An 18,141-nucleotide genomic window follows, 5' to 3' on the forward strand; every position below is an offset into this window, starting at 1 on the left:
AAACCACCCACTAGTGAGTACATGTGATAATTGTCTTTCTGGGTCTGGATTACCTCACTCAAAATAATGTTTTCTAGGTCCATCCATTTTCCTGCAAAATTTAAGATGTTATTTTTTCTGCTGAGTAGTACTCTATTGTGTAAATGTACCACATTTTCCTTACCCATTCTTTGGTCGAGGGGCATTTAGGTTGTTTCCAAGTTCTGGCTATGACAAACAATGCTGCTATGAACATAGTTGAGCACATGTCCCTTGTGGCACAATTGAGCATCCTTTGGATATATATACCCAAAAGTGGCATTACTGGGTCTTGAGGAAGGTTGTTTCCTAATTTTCTGAGAAATTGCCACACTGACATCCAAAGGGGTTGTACCAGCTTGCATTCCTACCAGCAATGCAGAAGTGTTCCCTTTTCCCCACAACCTCTCCAGCATAAGTTGTCATCAGAGTTTTTGATCTTGGCCATTCTTATAGGTGTAAGATGGAATCTCAGAGTTGTTTTGATTTGCATTTCTCTGATGACTAAGGATGTTGAACATTTCCTTAGGTATCTTTCAGTCATTTTAGATTCCTCTGTTGAGAGGTCTCTGTTTAGGTCTGCACTCCATTTTTTTAATTGGATTATGTTGTTCCTTTGGTGTCCAATTTCTTGAGTTCTTTGTATATTTTAGAGATGAGACCTCTCCTTGATTTGGGGTTAGTGAAGTTCTTTTCCCTTTTTGTAGGCTATCGTTTCGTCTTGTTGACTGTGTTCTTTGCTTTACAGAAACTTTTCAGTTTTAGGAGGTCCCATTTATTAATTGTTTCTCTCAGTGTCTGTGCTACTGGGGTTATATTTAGGAAGTGGTCTCCTGTGCCAATGCGTTCAAGTGTACTTCCCACTTTCTCTTCTATGAGGTTCAGTGTTACTGGCTTTATGTTGAGGTCTTTGATCCATTTGGACTTGAGTTTTGTGCATGGTGATAGATATGGGTCTATTTTCATTCTTCTACATGTTGATATCCAGTTATGCCAGCACCACTTGTTAAATATGCTTTTTTTCCCATTTGGTATTTTTTGCTTCTTCGTCAAAAATCAGGTGTTTGAAGATGTGTGGATTGATATCCGGGTCTTCTATTTGGTTCTTTTGTTCCTCCTGTCTGCTGTTTTCAGTACTGTAGCTCTGTAGTAGAGTTTGAAGTCAGGGATTGTGATGCCTCCAGAAGTTCTTTTATTGTACAGGATTGTTTTGGCGATCCTGGGTTTTTTGCTTTTCCATATGAAGTTGAGTACCATTCTTTCAAGATCTTTGAAGAATTTTGCTGGGATTTTGATGGGCATTGCATTGAGTCTGTTCACTATAGCTCTTATAACTTAAATTAACCCATTTATATCAATCTATGTTCTGCTACATGGCTCATAGAATTCCAATCCCTGCCTGGAAGTCCTGCCCATTCTCTCCTGCCTAACTATTGGCTGTTCAGCTCCTTATTAAACAAATCAAGAGCCTTCAGGCACTCAAGGTAAAACAGCAACACATCTTCACACAGTGTGATAAAGTATCCCACAGCATGTAAGGCTAGGTTGGAATTCTGGATTTTTGAAATCCTTTGAGTTTCCTACCAGCATATGGTATCATAGGTAGAGACAGTCCCCAAGCAAGACTCCTGCCTCCCTCCCTTGGCTTGGTTGATGGTCCATGGGTTTAATCTAACTTTGTTATTAAAATCCTATTTGTTCAGCTCTCCTTTCTTCATCCCAGAACATTTTGCATATTTTTGTTTGTTTTCAGAATGTTTGGGTTTGTCAACTTGATAGCATTCAGCCTTTCTCCTGTCACTCCAACATATCTAACTCAAAAAGAGAACAATTGGTATTGAGTATTACAGCTGATCTTATGGTCAGTTGTCATGTCCATCCAACTTGCAATTATTAAACATGAAGAATATCTAATGAACGATAACTTAGTTTAATGTTCTCCACAATGGGAAGCATTTAGTCCTTAAGGGGATTTTTTGTGCACTGAAAGAAGTCCCAGGCTATAAAATTAAAAACCATGTAATTGATTTTATGTGCTACAAAATGTAATCTCTTCATAAAATTCCTAAAAATAACTGAAGGACAAAATCTGTGACCACTTCACACGCTCCCCACTCTTGGCATGCCTGATGTAAGGTGTGTTCATATGCCAATAAAAAACAGGTTTTTCAAGCTCCTTATCTTGATCAAGGCTAGGTCAACACAACTCTAAAATGGATTTCTGAGGTCAAAATGCAATTATACCGAGGAAGACCTGATACCTGATTCTCTGTCTACAACAGTAAGGTTTTCTTAAATCTTGGTCTGTTCATAGTAGCATTTACCAAAAACCAAAAACTGGCTCAGAGAACAAGGATTTTATATTTCATCCTTTTGCTCAATAAAGCCCGTTATATTTGATAATAGATTTTACCCAAATGCTAACTGTGCATGTTTTTCCATTGAAGTAAGGGAAAATACAGCACTCACAAAACCCGTTTGTTTTGTTATGTAGTAGTTTAGTTTAGGAGGCGCTGTGGATGTCATGGTGCCTGTTTGGAGTCACGAGAGAACTGAAAGGAATTGGTTTTCTTCTAAGTGGGCCTTAGGGAGCCTTCTTAGAGCATCAGGCTTAGCAGCAATTGCTTATACTCACTGAGGCATCTTTTGACCCATAAAACTTGGTTTAACAAACAAATTTTTCAATCTGTTTGTAAACATTGGTATAGTATCAAAACTTTCTTTGTGCCCACCATCCCGAGTCCTCTGGATTGGTTGACTGAATGAGTGACAGCATGAGAAAAAAAAAATTGACAGAATCAACCATCGTCTTTGGGCTGAGACACTTCCATTACGGCGTCTGAATCTAAGATCCACCCCTTTTGGAAACCATCTATTGCCTTCTGGTAAATTAAATACTGAGCATCCTACTAAGAAACTGAGTTTAAAAACTATATAAGTAATTTTTATTTTAGAGAGACATGTACTATTAAAATGGACTTTTACACCGGGCAGTGGTGGCGCACGCCTTTAATCCCAGCACTTGGGAGGCAGAGGCAGGCAGATCTCTGTGAGTTTGAGACCAGCCTGGTCTACAAGAGCTAGTTCTAGTTCCAGGACAGGCTTCAAAACCACAGAGAAACCCTGTCTCGAAAACAAAACAAAACAAACAAAAAAAAAAAAAATGGACTTTTACACATGATAACTAAAAATTAAGAACTGCTTATAGAATCTCTCCATAGCAAGATCCCAAAAAAGAAAAACCCAGAAAAATACGAACTAAAACGGGGTGATTTCATCCATTAAAAAAAAAAGGACTTAAAAGCAGGAGAAATTACTTAGTGGTTCAGAGGATGTACTTTCCTTTTAGGGGACCAGACTTCAGGTCACTGCACTCACAACAGCCTGTAAATTCAACGCCTGGGGATCTGATGCCCTCTTCTGGCTTTTGACAGCACTGCATCCACATCCCCATACACACCCAAACTCAGACACACATATACACATAATTAAAAATAAAGTCTTTAGTAATAAAAAGAAGACTGGCATGGTGGTGCATGTCTTTAATCCCATCACTGAAGAGACAGAAGAATGCAGATCTTTGAGTTCAAGGCCAGTCTGGTCAACATAGCAAGTTTCAGGACAGCCAACGCTACATAATGAGACCCTATCTCAAGACAAAACCAAATACTAAAAAACAAACAAACCCAAAAGAAAAGGCTATCACACCAAAGACTCCCATCCTTTCAGAGAGAGAGAGAGCAGTAGCTCCATTAAATGGTGTTTCTGACCATTTCCTATGCTATAAGGATACAAGTTATTAAGTTCATTTTTGTTACCTCAAGTTTGTACCTACTTCTGAGAACACATCCTGGGGATTCCATAAGGGCTGGAGACACTTGTTTTCAACCACAATAGTGAGTTATCCAACTCAAAATTCCGCTAGCATTTTTAACTTTCACTTTTTGTGTTTCTTAAGTATTTTAATATCTGAGTAAGATATTTAGTATTGTTTTTGATATAAAAGAATGGTAATCTTGGTGTTAGTAGAGCTGCAATTTAGGATATTTTACCTTTATATTAATTATGTTTTTGTTAGGACTGTATACTTAACTAAAAATTCTTAATCTAGTTTATGTTTTTTACATGTATTTTTTGTGTGTGTGTTTGCACGCACCTGTGCCATAGTGTGAACATAGAGGTCGAAGAGAATTAATAAAAAGGCAAATATATAAGAAATAGGGAACATGTTGATGTACACTTTTGATCCCAATCCTTAGGAAGCAGAGGCAGGATGATCTCTGTGAGTCGGAGGCCAGCCTGCTCTATATAGAAGTTTCACAGTCAGAGCTACTATAATGTGACAGTGTCTCAAAATAAATGAGGAAAACAACCCCAAACAAAGCCAAAACCTATAAAAATAAGAAATAGAACCCCCCAAAATTATTCTAAAGTAATAACATATATGCAAGTTTTATTTTCTAGGATATTAAACTAAAATTGTTTATAATGGAAGAAACATAGTCTATATAATTAATGAAATACTAAGTCAACTTGCGGATGGTAGTTCATGCTGTAACTCCAGCATTTTTGAGGTAGAGGTGAAAGGAGCAAGAGTTCAAGGTCATCCTTGACTACATAAGAGTGGGGGGGCTAGAGAGATGGCTCAATGGTTTAAGAGCATTGGCTGTTCTTCCAGAGGACCTGGATTCAATTCCAAGCACCCACATGGCAGCTTACAGCTGTCTATAATTCTAGTTCTAGGGAATCCGACACCCTCATGTAGAGTATATACAGGTGAAACACCAGTGTACGTTAAATAGATAGATAGATAGATAGATAGATAGATAGATAGATAGATAGATAGATAGATCTTTTTTTTAAAAAAAGGGCTAGAGGCTAGCCTGAGCTACATGGTGGTATGGGAAGTCCTTCTGTAGATGTGTTGTTTTTTACTGATTAATGAATAAAGAAGCTGCTTTTGGACAATGGCTTAACAAGAATATAGCCAGGCTGAAAAAGATATATAGAGTATGCAGAGTCAGAGAGAAGCCGTGTAGCCATCTGCAGGAAACAGATGTACTGGAAACTTTCCAGTAAGCCGCAGCCACATGGTGATACACAGATTAATAGAAATGGGTTAACCAAAAATATAAGAGCTAGCTAGCAATATGATTAAGTCATTGACCAAGCAGTGGTTCAAATAATAAGGTTTCTGAGTGATATTTCCGATCTGGGTAGCTGGGAACAAATGAGCAGCCTCCTCCTACATGGGATCTTGAATTTGTTGCTGTTGTTGTTATTTTTTAAATGTTCTATAGTAGAAAAATGGTTAACTTAAGTATAGTTTAACTGGACATACTAGATTATAGCTTTAATAGTAGAACTCAGAAGGCAGAGGAAAGAGCATCCCTAAGAGCTCAAGATTAATCTGGTCTACAATAGTGAATTCTGGGCCAGCCAGGGCTACATAGTAAATTCCAGACCAACCTGGTCTTCATAGTGAACGCCTAGCTCTAAAAACAATGAACAAACAAAATAAATTTTAAAATAAAGTATGGACTATGTTCATAATCACTAAAATGATACTAAAGATGTTTGATGGTAGAAAACCATGTAACTATCTGAAGTAACAACCACCTAGGTTTCTTGTTGTTGATGATTTATTTTCACCTAAGAACATACTTGAACAATAAAGTTTAAAAATAAGTGTTCCTTGCATTTGCAGTTGGAGAGATGGTTAAGAGCACGGGCTGCTCTTCCAGAGGACCTGAATTCAGTTCCCAGCACACACAGGCTGCCCACAACAATCTGGAACTCAGGGAATCTGATGCCCTCTTCTGTTCCCCATGGGCACTGCACAGGTGTACACAGACATGGATACAGACAAAACATTCATGTACATAATAAAATGTACTTATACTTATGGGGTGTAACACCTTTAAATGTACTGTGTGCTTTACTAACTCAAATTTCCTCAGATAGGAGGAGGGTATTTGTAGTTGGAACTTTCTTTGGGCTGCCAACTAGCTCCCAAATAAAGATATGGAAGCTTATGAATTATGAATGCTCGGCCTAAGCTTAGGCTTAGACTTGTCCCACCAGCTCTTTTAACTTAATTTAACCTGTTTCTATCCATCTACCTTTTTCCTGGGGGCTTTTTTATCTTTCATTCTGTACGTCCTACTATCTTGCTTCCTCCTTGTCTGTCTGTCTATCTGGCCAGCCCCAGCATCTTCCCCCTTTCTCCCTGTTTGCCTATGTCTCTGTTGAGCCTAGATTCCTCCTCCTACTTACTTTTAATGCCTGGAAGTCCTTTCTATACCTCCTGCCTAGCTATTGAGTGTTTAGCTTTTTTTGGTTCTTCAAGACAGGGATTCTCTGTAGCTTTGGAGCCTGTCCTGGAACTAGCTCTATGGATCAGGCTGGTCTTGAACTCGCGGAGATCCACCTGTCTCTGCCTCCCAAGTGCTGGGAGTAAAGGTATGTGCCACCACAGCCCAGTGGCCATTTAGCTTTTTATTAGACCAATCAGGTGCCTTAGGCAGACAAAGTAAACAAATACAACACATCTCTACATGGTTAAAGTAATATTTCACAACATAAACAAATGCAACACATCTTTATATAGTTAAACAAATATGTGGCAATATTTCCCCCTTTCTGTTACAGTTTTATCTTTAACACACATAGTAAGACTATATACAATAAGAACAATTATGAAGTAAGAATTACATTTACAATATCCGGTTCATTTGTATTTGGCAAATTCAGAAAAAATACTCCATATCTTGGTGAGTCCAAAATTGTGTACCTTTTTTATTTTCTAGCCTAACTTGTATTACCAACCCAAAACTATCTTTTTAGACCTTAGAACATTTTCTTAGAAAAACAATTTAAGGTTTTATGTCTCTCAACTTTATATACTTTATACCTCTTTTGTGAGTTCATTTTCTGAGTTTGGTAACAAGAAAAACTGTAAATATAACTGTGTCATTTTCAGCTTCATCAGAGACTAGAGAAGGATATAATATTACCTAAGTCAGCAGAATGTGCAGAAAAAGCAACTTCTAAAACTATAGAAATGGCCGGGCAGTGGTGGCGCATGCCTTTAATCCCAGCACTCGGGAGCCAGAGGCAGGCGGATCTCTGTGAGTTCGAGACCAGCCTGGTCTACAAGAGCTAGTTCCAGGACAGGCTCCAAACCACCGAGAAACTCGAACCCCCCCCAAAATAAATAAATAAATAAATAAAACTATAGAAATGACAGAAGCAACTGGTTGCATGAACAGTCAACCAAGGCTCTTCTGCTCCATTGGGGCATCAATCTTCAACCTACAGACCTAGAATATTTGACAGACTTTCTGTGAAGCTGGAATTTTAAAGGACTGTCCCACCTTGTCTTGGCAAAGTTCAACATCTTCTTTCTTTGTGTCCTGCTTGTCCTGTTATTACAGTATACTGTCAGCAGTTAAGGCAGGGGAAGTTTCTTGCTCAAATGACTAGCTTTGCCACAATGAAAGCAAACTCCATATAGAGGCTCTTTGAGGGCTGGAGAGATGGCTCAGTGGTTAAGAGCTTTGCCTTCTCTTCCAAAGGTCCTGAGTTCAATTCCCAGCAACCACATGGTGGTTCACAACCATCTGTAATGAGATCTGGTGCCCTCTTCTGGCCTGCAGGGATAAATTCAGGCAGAACACCATATACTTAATAAATAAATTAAAAAAAAAAAAAAGAGGTTCTTTGATGTCCACCCATTCTTCTGTGGAGTAGATTGGTGCTGCCAGGAGCAGATGTGTCTCACTGTTATGAAAAGTTTTAGGTTATTAAGCATTAATAACTAAGCATTAAATGTCATGTTCTATAGGATTCTGAAACATTTAAAGATCACCTATCTTTTAAAAATATGTTTAACCTTGAAAACATACCTAAGATGACTTCAAGTTTGATTGTTTTAGATGACTAAGTATTAATCTGCATCTTTTCAAGACAGGATTTCTCTGTGTAACTGCCCTAGCTGTCCTGGAACTAGCTCTTGTAGACCAGGCTGGCCTCAAACTCACAGAGATCCGCCTGCCTCTACCTCCCAAGTGCTGGGATTAAAGGTGTGCACCACCATTGCCTGGTCTAACCTGCACTTTATTAATTATCCTAAACGGTTTGTAGTAGTAGCTTTCAAAGACTAGAACTTTATATGCCGTGGCATTCAAACCAACCCCTAAATAAATGTGTAAAAAAGAAAAAGTAGGTGTGGGTATATGGATGGGAATTACTGGGGACTGAACCCAGGATTTGAATGCATGCTGGGCAGATGCTCTATCACTGAGCTACATCTCCTGCCCCGTCCCCCACTTTTGTGTAGATATTGGTGCCTTCAGTTTTCTCCTCCCTCTTTCCCTTCTCCTCCCCTTCTTTTTGACGCTAGTTGGCTTCAAATACTAACCAGGATGGCCTGAACATCCTCCCAAGTGCTGAGATTATGGGCGTGTCCCACCACACTTGGTTTTTGGGGGTTGGGGATTGAACTCAGGGTTTCATGGATGCTAAGTAAATACTCTACCAACTGGCTACAGTGTCAGCCCCACTCATTCTCCATTTCTTTCTGAACCTGGTAGTTGCTCCCTCCGCTCCAAAATTCCCTTCCTTCCCTTTTACTTTCCTTCTTCCCCTTTCCTCCCCTCCCTTTCCCTTCTCTTCTTACCCTTCCCCTTCCCTCCCCTCCCTTTTCCTCCTCTCCCCTTTCCTCCCCTCCCCTCCCCTCGCTTCTCCTCCCCTCCCTTCTCTTCCCTTTCTCTTTTTTTCCCTGCCTTTTCCTTTCTATGGCAGAATAGCCTAGGTTGGCTTGGAACTCACTTCAAAATCATAGAAATTCTCCTGCCTCGGTGTTAATCCTACTGGTCAATAATAAGACCACTACCACAATTTTTGAGCCAAGCTTTATTAAATACTGGCCAGGATGATGGACACTGGCCAGTTCCATACCCAGCATTCCCAGAGAATGGCACCAAATTACATTAATCAGAGGCTTTTAAGGATTATATATGTACTTCACGCCTTTGTCCAATCGGGGACAAGCATACATCCTGACATGCTTCCTGGCTGTGTACCTCCTGCCTGCATGAGATCAAACACGTTCTGTATAGCTGGGGCAACCAAACTTGTCTACAGAAGAAAGAACACGTTCCTTGTTATCTTACATGAGCAACAGCCCCCTGCACTCTAGGAAGTTATCTGTCCTCGGGCAAGTGGGGCTTACAAGTTAGAGGCATTTCTGTTTTATAGATCTCTTGAGCACAGTAATTTAAACTTGACACAACTTGAACCATGACATTCGCCTCCCAAGTGTTGGCATTGCAGGTAAGAGCCACAACACCTGGTCCCCCCGCCCTGTTTCTGCTGATGTCTGTGTGGTGCTGATTCGCAGTCTAGACTTCCAGCGTAAATAGCTCCTCCTTAGATCCACGGCCCCAGACTGACCCTACCACGAGCATTTCATTTGTCGCCCTAATACCTTATTGTCAGCAATGTAGTTTGTTCAAGGGACAGGAAGCTTCTACCGCATGAGTCCCGGTAACAAAACTCAAGTCTCGGGCTTACCAGCAAGTGCTTTTACCTGTCCACTTGTCTCACTGGCCTTAATTTTCTTTTTGTTTTGTTTTGTTTTCTGAGGCAGGGTTTCTCTGAAGCTTTGGAGCCTGTCCTGGAACTTGCTTTATAGACCAGGCTGGCCTCGAACTCACAGAGATTTGCCTGCCTCTGCCTCCCGAGTGCTGGGATTAAAGGAGTGTGCCACCACCGCCCGGCTTTGGCCTTAACTTTAAAGTTATTTATTTGTGTTATGTGTATGTGTTCTCAGGAGTGTGTGCACCCTGCCACTCTGCCCCAGTGCTAGAGTTATGGACACCTATTGCTGTGCTGGCTTTTAGTGTGGGACATGGAGACGAGATGACTAGCAGTTCAAAGTCATCCTCAGCTATGTACAAATTAGAGGCCACCCTGGGCTTCATAACACCTTGTCCCAAGAAAAAATATTTAGGCCTAAAATAAGAAACAAACAGAAGAATATTTTGATCTAACGGTGGAGTTCAGTGGTGGATGCTTTGTGGCCTGTGCCAGCCCACTCTGTTTAGTTCCTAACTCATCAACAAAACAAGACAAACAAATCCACCATTTAAAAACGTAAAATAACAAAACAAAACATTCTTGTCTGCTGGGCCATGAAAAAGTAGGCAGGTACCGACTTGCTTTTCAGACCGTCATTGGCCAGTCCCTGGCAAGATCACCTTTAATGAACTGCGGGAGCTCCAAGGCCCCCTCCTCCCCCATCTATTTCCTCTAATGCCTCATTACCCTCGGGATGACCTTTATAATGTTAGTAACGTCCACTGTAATCTGATCTCTGTGTATCTCTCCCTCTCATTTCTCATCATTTCCTACCCTGTATTGTGTGTACCTCAGCCAATTCTCCCTTCAGGCCTTCCCAGAAACCCTTGCTTCCACCGAGAAGCTGTTCTTGCCCTTCCCCTCTCCCCTACTTGTCCCTCGTCGCTGTTTATGCATTATTTCCTGGAATCCTGACGTCTCACCAGGTGTCCTTTCTCAGATTTGTGTAACATCTGTCTGAAGAACTAGTCGCATGACATAAACGTCTCGTTGTTACCCTAACTAGGAGCTGAGGCTCCTTGAGACTCGCGTTTTCTCTGGTGTACCCACAATGTCTGTGCTAGGCACACCGCTGATGAAGACATGTCTGCCATGTTAACTCCTCAGGACAGCGTTAGCCTTTCTTGACAGACGTGGTGGCACGCATCCTGTAACGCCAGTACAGGGGGAAGCTGAGGAAATGAAGGCTGCTCTCATCTACGTAGTGAAATGCTGCCTGTTTTAGTGACTGTTGCTTCTATTGCTGTGAGGAGAAACCATGACCAGAGAAACTCTTATAAGGGAAAGCATTTAATTGGGGGCTTGCTTACAGTTTTAGGTTAGTCCAGTATCGCCATGGTAGGGAGCATGGCAGAGTGCATAGCACTGAAGCAGAAACTGAGAAGCGCTACATCTGATCCACGGCCAGGAGAGAAACAGAAACACTGAGCTGGGAGTGGCCTTCTGAGAACCTCAAAGCCCCTCTTCTTCTGACAAGATCACACCCCCCAATCCTTCTAATGCTATCAAAGAGTTCCACTCTCTGGTAACTAAGCCTTCAAATATATGAGCCTATGAGGGTCACTCTTATTCAAACAACCCCCTTGCCTCAAAATTACTTTAAAAAAATCAAGGGCCAGTGAGATGGCTCAGGGAGCAACGGTGCTTACTGCCAAGCCTGACTACCTGAGTCCTGGGAACCCAACTGATGGAAGGAGAAAAGAATGCCACAGCATGTCATCACACGCACACACAAATGTTAAATCTTTTTTTTTTTTTTTTTTTTTTTTTTTTTTGGTTTTTCAAGACAGGGTTTCTCTGTAGCTTTGGAACCTATCCTGAAATTAGCTCTTGTAGACCAGGCTGGCCTCGAACTCACAGAGATTCGCCTGCCTCTGCCTTCCAAGTGCCACCACTGTCCAACTAATGTTAACAGTTTTTAAACAATTGAAATCTGCTGGGCAGAGGTGACACACACCTTTATCTCAGCACTTGGGAGGCAGAGGCAGGTGGATGGATCTCTGTGAGTTCGAGGCCAGCCTGGTCTACAAGAGCTAGTTCCAGAACAGGCTCCAAAAGCTACACAGAAACCCTGTCTCAAAAAACAAAAAATTGAAATCTTTGTTTTTAACCTAGTCTGCTTATGAATTGCAAAGAGTACTTTTTAAACTTTGTGGCTTAGGATGGTACACTTAGAAATCTTTTATAAATCCCATTTTATCTAAGAGATACATCTTTTCAAAGTCATCCTAAGCAGGGTGCTGTGGCCCAAGTCTTTAATCCTAGCATTTGAAAGGCAGAGGCAGAGGCAGAGGCAGACCGAGTTTGAAGTAGCCTGGTCTACAAAGCAAAATGCAAAGTGCAGGACAATAAGAGCTACAAAGAGAGACCCTGTCTCAAAAAAAGAATAAAAGCCATTCCTGTAATCCCCTTTGTCTTCCTAATCAGCCCTTCCGCTGCTCCAAACTGTCTCCACCCACTCTTTCTTGCTAACTCCTCCAACAGTGAAGGGTTAAGTCATTGGAATTTAGATCTGGGGCTCCTTTATTTCTACCTGTTGGATACCAGAGGACTATCTCAATGCTGAGCCCCGGTGTAGAAACTGGTGACCGGAAGATACTTAGGTTGTACCGCAGGCTACAGGGAACAGGTGGGAGTCATGAGAAAGAGAAGTTGTCCTTAGACAAATGGGGATTCTGAGATATGGGTGAAACAGGCATCTCTAGGAGCAAATGGGCTGTGTTCCAAAAAGTCAATTTTTAAATTGACTGTTTGGAATGCAGAACACATTCCCCTAGCAACAATGCTATGAATAATCGCAGAAAAGTGCATGTGAGCCAGTTCAACCCACAGTGCTGGAGAACGCTCTGCTAAGGCATTTCAGGGCTGCCTCGAGAAGACCCTTAAATCCTGTGGCTCTGAATTATAAATAGGCTGTGTACAGAGCCGCCACCCCAACTAGACTGGGAACTCTTTGAGAACTGGAAAACGTTGAATTATTCATTTTTGTATTCTGAATGCCTGGCGTATAACTGGCAATAAATGTTGGTTGCATAAATGAATGGACAAATTTAATAGATGTTTGGATGGTATTGAAAGCATCTTAGGGAATCAAGTCAGTCACATTTTAGTGGGTACCTTAATATGTCCTGCATTAGGACAGCCAACAAGCAAGGCGCTTTGTTAGGTAGGTTAGACCCAGGGAGGATAAAGGTGTAGTTGTAAAACAAATGAACGCTAAAACTTAAACGTCGCCTGGCTGAAAGGAGTGAGCTGTGAGCTAAGGTCACAGGGAAACAGTCACAGGAATGGGAGTGAGAAGCTTCCCCTAAGGTGCTGGGTTGCCCTGGGAGGACCCTGACCTCTAACCAGCCTGCAGTGAAGTTCTGGTGAGTCAGAAGGGACTCCCAAAGGACAGGAGCACTGGTTTGGACTAGATGTGGTCTAACTTCACCTGGTCACAGTGTTTCCATAGAGATGCATTGTTCTGGGACTGGGAATTAAGGTAAAAAGTGATTTTTAAAAAAGAGTCGACAGAAGAGGAGAGGAAATGAAAGCAGATAGCTATTTCATAATTTCAAGGGCCTAACCCTTCAGAAAGCCCCCACAGTGCTAGCTGGGTTTTTGTCTTTTGAAAACTTAATGTCAACAACTTCTACATTTACTTTGCTGTGTCTAAAATGCTAGCGTACAATCAATACCTTCTCGTGTGTGATACTCTGAGTGTTTCAAATCGATCCATACCTTGGGCTTTATTAAATAGCTTAGAATTGACACTGACGAGGATGGAGTGAGAGGTGTCCCGAAAGTGGTTAGTTTTATGACTGTCCCTAGGGAAAAACACACATGTTTGCCCATTCCTATCCTGGCAACTTCACAGACATCAGATTTCGAGCAACCAGTAATTTAACAATGACCTAATTCCCACCATGCTTCAAACCCTATGCCAGGCAATGAGAACAAAGACAGGACACATGCTGACTTTGTAACAGTTACAGGGTAAAAAGGAGACCAGCAACTAGCTGCAGCTTGGTCTAACAGAAGAGGCAAGTGCTTGGCGGGGGAGCGAGCAGGATAGGGATGCTTAGCTCACCATGACGGTACACACAGTAACCACAAAAGGTATTTCCCACAATCTCACTGTGCAGGCTAGTTTTATGTCAACTTGACACAAGCTAAAGTCATCGGAGAGGAGGGATGCTCAATTAAGAAAATGCCTCCATAAGGTTGAGTGTTGCATGCCTTTAGTCCTAACAGTCGAGAGGCAGATACAGGCGGATCTCTGTGAGTTCAAGGCCACTTTGGTCTACAGAGTGAGTTCCAGGACAGCTAGGACTATATAGAGAACTCTGTCTTGAAAAAAATTCCCACAAAATGATCGGGTTGTTGGCAAGCCTACAAGGCATTTTCTTAATTAGGGATGGATGTGGGGGAGGGACAAGCCCACTGTGGGCGGTGCCATCCTTGGGCTGGTGGTCCTGGGTTCTATAAGGAAGCAGGCTGAGCAAGCCAGTAAACTGTACCCCTCCATGACTTCTGCATCAGCTCCTCCTGCCTCCAATTCCTGGTCTGTTTGAGTTTCTTTCCTGACTTCCTTCAATGATAAACAGTGATGTGGAAACGTAAAATAAAGAAACTCTTGCCTCTCCAACTTGTTTTTGGTCATGGTGTTTTATCACAGCGATAGTGACCCTAACTAATACTCACCATCCAGAAAAACATTTCTATTTTGATATTTGGTGTGTAATTTCCTCTTCTTCCCCTTTTACTTCTTTGTCATCTCAGGATGATGTTGAACTGATCTTCTGACTTCTTCCTCCCAGACTCTGTGTAACAGTGAGACTGTGTCTAGGAAAAAAGAAAGGTATGGGGCTGGAGAGATGCTTAGCTCTTGTACTCATACAGGACCTGAGTTCGATTCCCAATATCCACATTGGGCACCTGCAGTTCACAAGCATTTTAACTCCATCTCCAAGGAGATTGAGGCCAGACCTCTGGCCTCTGTGGGCACCTGTGCTCAAATATACTTAAGTACGTACACACACACATAATTAAAAACAATAAAAACATCTAAGACATATTAATATTTTCATTAATTCATTTTGAGACATGTGCTTGCTATGTTGCCCTGGTTTGTCTTCACTCCCTGGCTAAAGTGATCGTTCTGCTTCAGTTCTCCAAATGTTGGAACTATAGGCGTGTGACGCCTTGCCCAGCTTTAATTAGTAACTTTCCTGCTGTTGGGATAAAAACACAAGTCACTTATAAAAGCTTACTTGGACTCAGGATTCTAGGGCTAGAGTAGAGGCAGCAGGCGGCAGAAGCAGCAGTGGAGAGCTCACACTGTGAACCACAAGGATGGAGTTGAGAGAGCACATTGGGAGCGGAGTGAGGCTCTGGAACCTCAAAGCCTGAGCCAAATGACATACTCCCTCCCACAGTGCCATCAATTGGGGACTAGCTGCTCACCACACCAGCCATATGAAAGTCCTAATAGCTACGCACTCCTCTATAACAGAGACGTATGACAATGTAGGTAATGCTTCAAACTGGAAATTTGGGTTAGGTCAATTAATCTTTTTAAAATAGAAACAATTACAATGACTTAAGCTCAGAGGAAAGCACATGGTTTATTTATCCCTCTTTCTCGTTTTGAGACAAAGTCTCACTGTATAGCTGTGACTGTCCTCGAACAAATTCTATAGAACAAGCTGGCCTTGAACTTGCAGAGATCCACTGTCCTTTGCCTCTCAAGTGCCGAAATAAAGGGAATGCACCACCATACCTGGTGCATAAATATATCAACTTTTTGAGGAAGCACAGAAATATTTGACATTTGTTGGGCATGCTGTAAACTGTTAGCTCCCGAGAGGTCATAGTTTCAACATTAGATCATTATATTTTTAGCAAGGAGGCGATATATTTGAAATATTTTCTAAAAAAGATTTATTTTTACCTGTATGAATGTTTTGTCTGCATATGTCTGAGGACCATGTACATGTAGTACCCATGGAGGCCAGAAGAGGGCATCATATCTACTAGACGTGGAGTTTCAAATGGTTGTGATCTGCCCTGTGGGTGCTAGAAACTGAACTGGAGTTCTCTGTGCAGACTAAGCAAGTATACAAGTATACCTATCTTATTAATAAAGAATTGTATTGCCGGGCGGTGGTGGCGCACGCCTTTAATCCCAGCACTTGGGAGGCAGAGGCAGGTGGATCTCTGTGAGTTCGAGACCAGCCTGGTCTACAAGAGCTAGTTCCAGGACAGGCTCCAAAACCACAGAGAAACCCTGTCTCGAAAAACAAACAAACAAACAAAAAACAAACAAACAAAAAAAGAATTGTATTTATTTAATAATGAAATGTTGAAATGTATCTGAGCTATTTTACCATATAGCTACCGAGTTAGACTGAACGTAACAATGTAATAAATTGTTTCTTTCTCCCCCTCCCCCCCCCAGGGTTTTTCTGTAGCTTTGGAGCCTGTCCTGGAAATTGCTCTGTACACCAGGCTGGGATCTCACAGAGATCCGCCTGCCTCTGCCTCTCGAGTGCTAGGATTAAAAGCGTGTGCTACTACCACCGGCTATTTTTTTTCCCTTGTAGCCCTGGCTGTATCCTGGAACTTGCTCCATAGACCAGGCTGGCCTGGAACTCAGAGATCTGCCTGCCTCTGCCTCCTCAATTCTGGGATTAAAGATGTGGTGCACCACACCTGGCTACATTTTTAAAAATAATTTTTTATGCATTGTTTCTTTTCACCTAGGGCACTGCCTATAATCCTAGCACTTGGGAGGTGGAGAAGCTGGAGCTAAAGGTCATCCTTAGCTACAGTGGGATTTTCAGGCCAACCTTTCTTTACTAAGCTAAAAGCAAATAAACAAAATAAATTTCCCAGGAGCTAAGAATCATTAGGAATGTCTAATATATAATAAATTATGGCCGGGCGGTGGTGGCGCATGCCTTTAATCCCAGCACTTGGGAGGCAGAGGCAGGCGGATCTCTGAGTTCGATACCAGCCTGGTCTACAAGAGCTAGTTCCAGGACAGGCTCCAAAACCACAGAGAAACCCTGTCTCGAAAAACCGAAAATAAATAAATAAATAAATAGCAGTAGAACTGTTGATTCTGAGGTTCTTCCACTTTCATAAGTTTTGAATATTGCCAGTTGATTTTAAATATTCTACCAATTTATAACCCTGTTAGTGGGCTATTAGAATGAAGATCCCTGAGCTCTCAGTGCCTGTAATACCAATATTCAGAGCCTGAGGCAAGAGGATCCAGAATTTGAGGCCAGCCTGGGTTACCAAATTAGAGCCAGTCATACAAAGGTTATAGCCATCATACTTTAGGTTGCCAGATAAAATGCAGAATGCTGTTAAATCTCAATTTCAGATAAACAGTGAACGCTAAACAGCCTATACTAAAAATTGTCGGAGAAGATGAAAATCTCCCCGACTGCCAAGAGGAACCCAAGGGGACAGGGTGTCTAAATGAATGTGGTACCCTGGAGCAGGAAGAGGGTCTTAGAAGAAATTTGAATATGAACATCAATGTGAACACGAATTGGAAACATTCCCAGAGACTCACGTTTTTACACTTGTTCCCCAGCTGGGCTGGCCATTTTGTGGGGCATTTAGGAACTGAGACCTACTTTATAGAAGCAGGTCACTCAGTGCGGATCTTTGGATGTTAGACCCAGCCCCTCGTTCCTGCAGCCCTGTTTCCTGGTTTATATGATATGAGCAGCCCTTGCCATCTGCACTGCTGGGCATGAGGTGACCCTGTCTTCCCAACCAAGATGAACTGAAGGCCTCTGAAACCACAAGCAGAAATAAATCTTGTTGGGGCTGGAGAGATGGCTCAGAGGTTAAGAGTATTGCCTGCTCTTCCAAAGGTTCTGAGTTCAATTCCCGGCAACCATCTGTAACGGGTCTGGTGCCCTCTTCTGGCATGCAGGCATACACACAGACAGAATATTGTATACATAATAAATAAACAAATATTTAAAAAAAGATGTTTAAAAAGAAAGAAATAAATCTTGTTTGTTTTGGTACTGTGTGAAAGTACTTCAAGCAAAAGATATGGGTTTTAGTTATTGATTCATTAAATGTGAGAAATATACCATATAGATATATGACTCTAATGATAGGGAAACTTGAGTGTAGACTGTCCAACCTTCTGTGAAATAATTCTGTAAATCCAAAACTATTTATTGTAAAATAAATCATTTACTCAAATAATTGGCTGTTTTACAACCAGGTTGTATAAAAATTGGCAGTAATCCTAGGCAAGTAATCATTTGCAGGACATTAACCTGATTTTCCCTAAACTGCATTTTCTAGCAAATTCTGTATTTTTGTTGGATTTGACTATCTTGACACTTTTATTCCCATACATTAGTTAAAAACATAAAATATGAAAAACGATTTTAAGTGGACATTCTTAATGGACTTGAATTATATGTAATTTTTCTTAAATATTTAGTCTAAGTAATTTAT

This window comes from Chionomys nivalis, chromosome 4 (genome assembly GCF_950005125.1).
Source record: "Chionomys nivalis chromosome 4, mChiNiv1.1, whole genome shotgun sequence".
NCBI classification, from domain to species: domain Eukaryota; kingdom Metazoa; phylum Chordata; class Mammalia; order Rodentia; family Cricetidae; genus Chionomys; species Chionomys nivalis.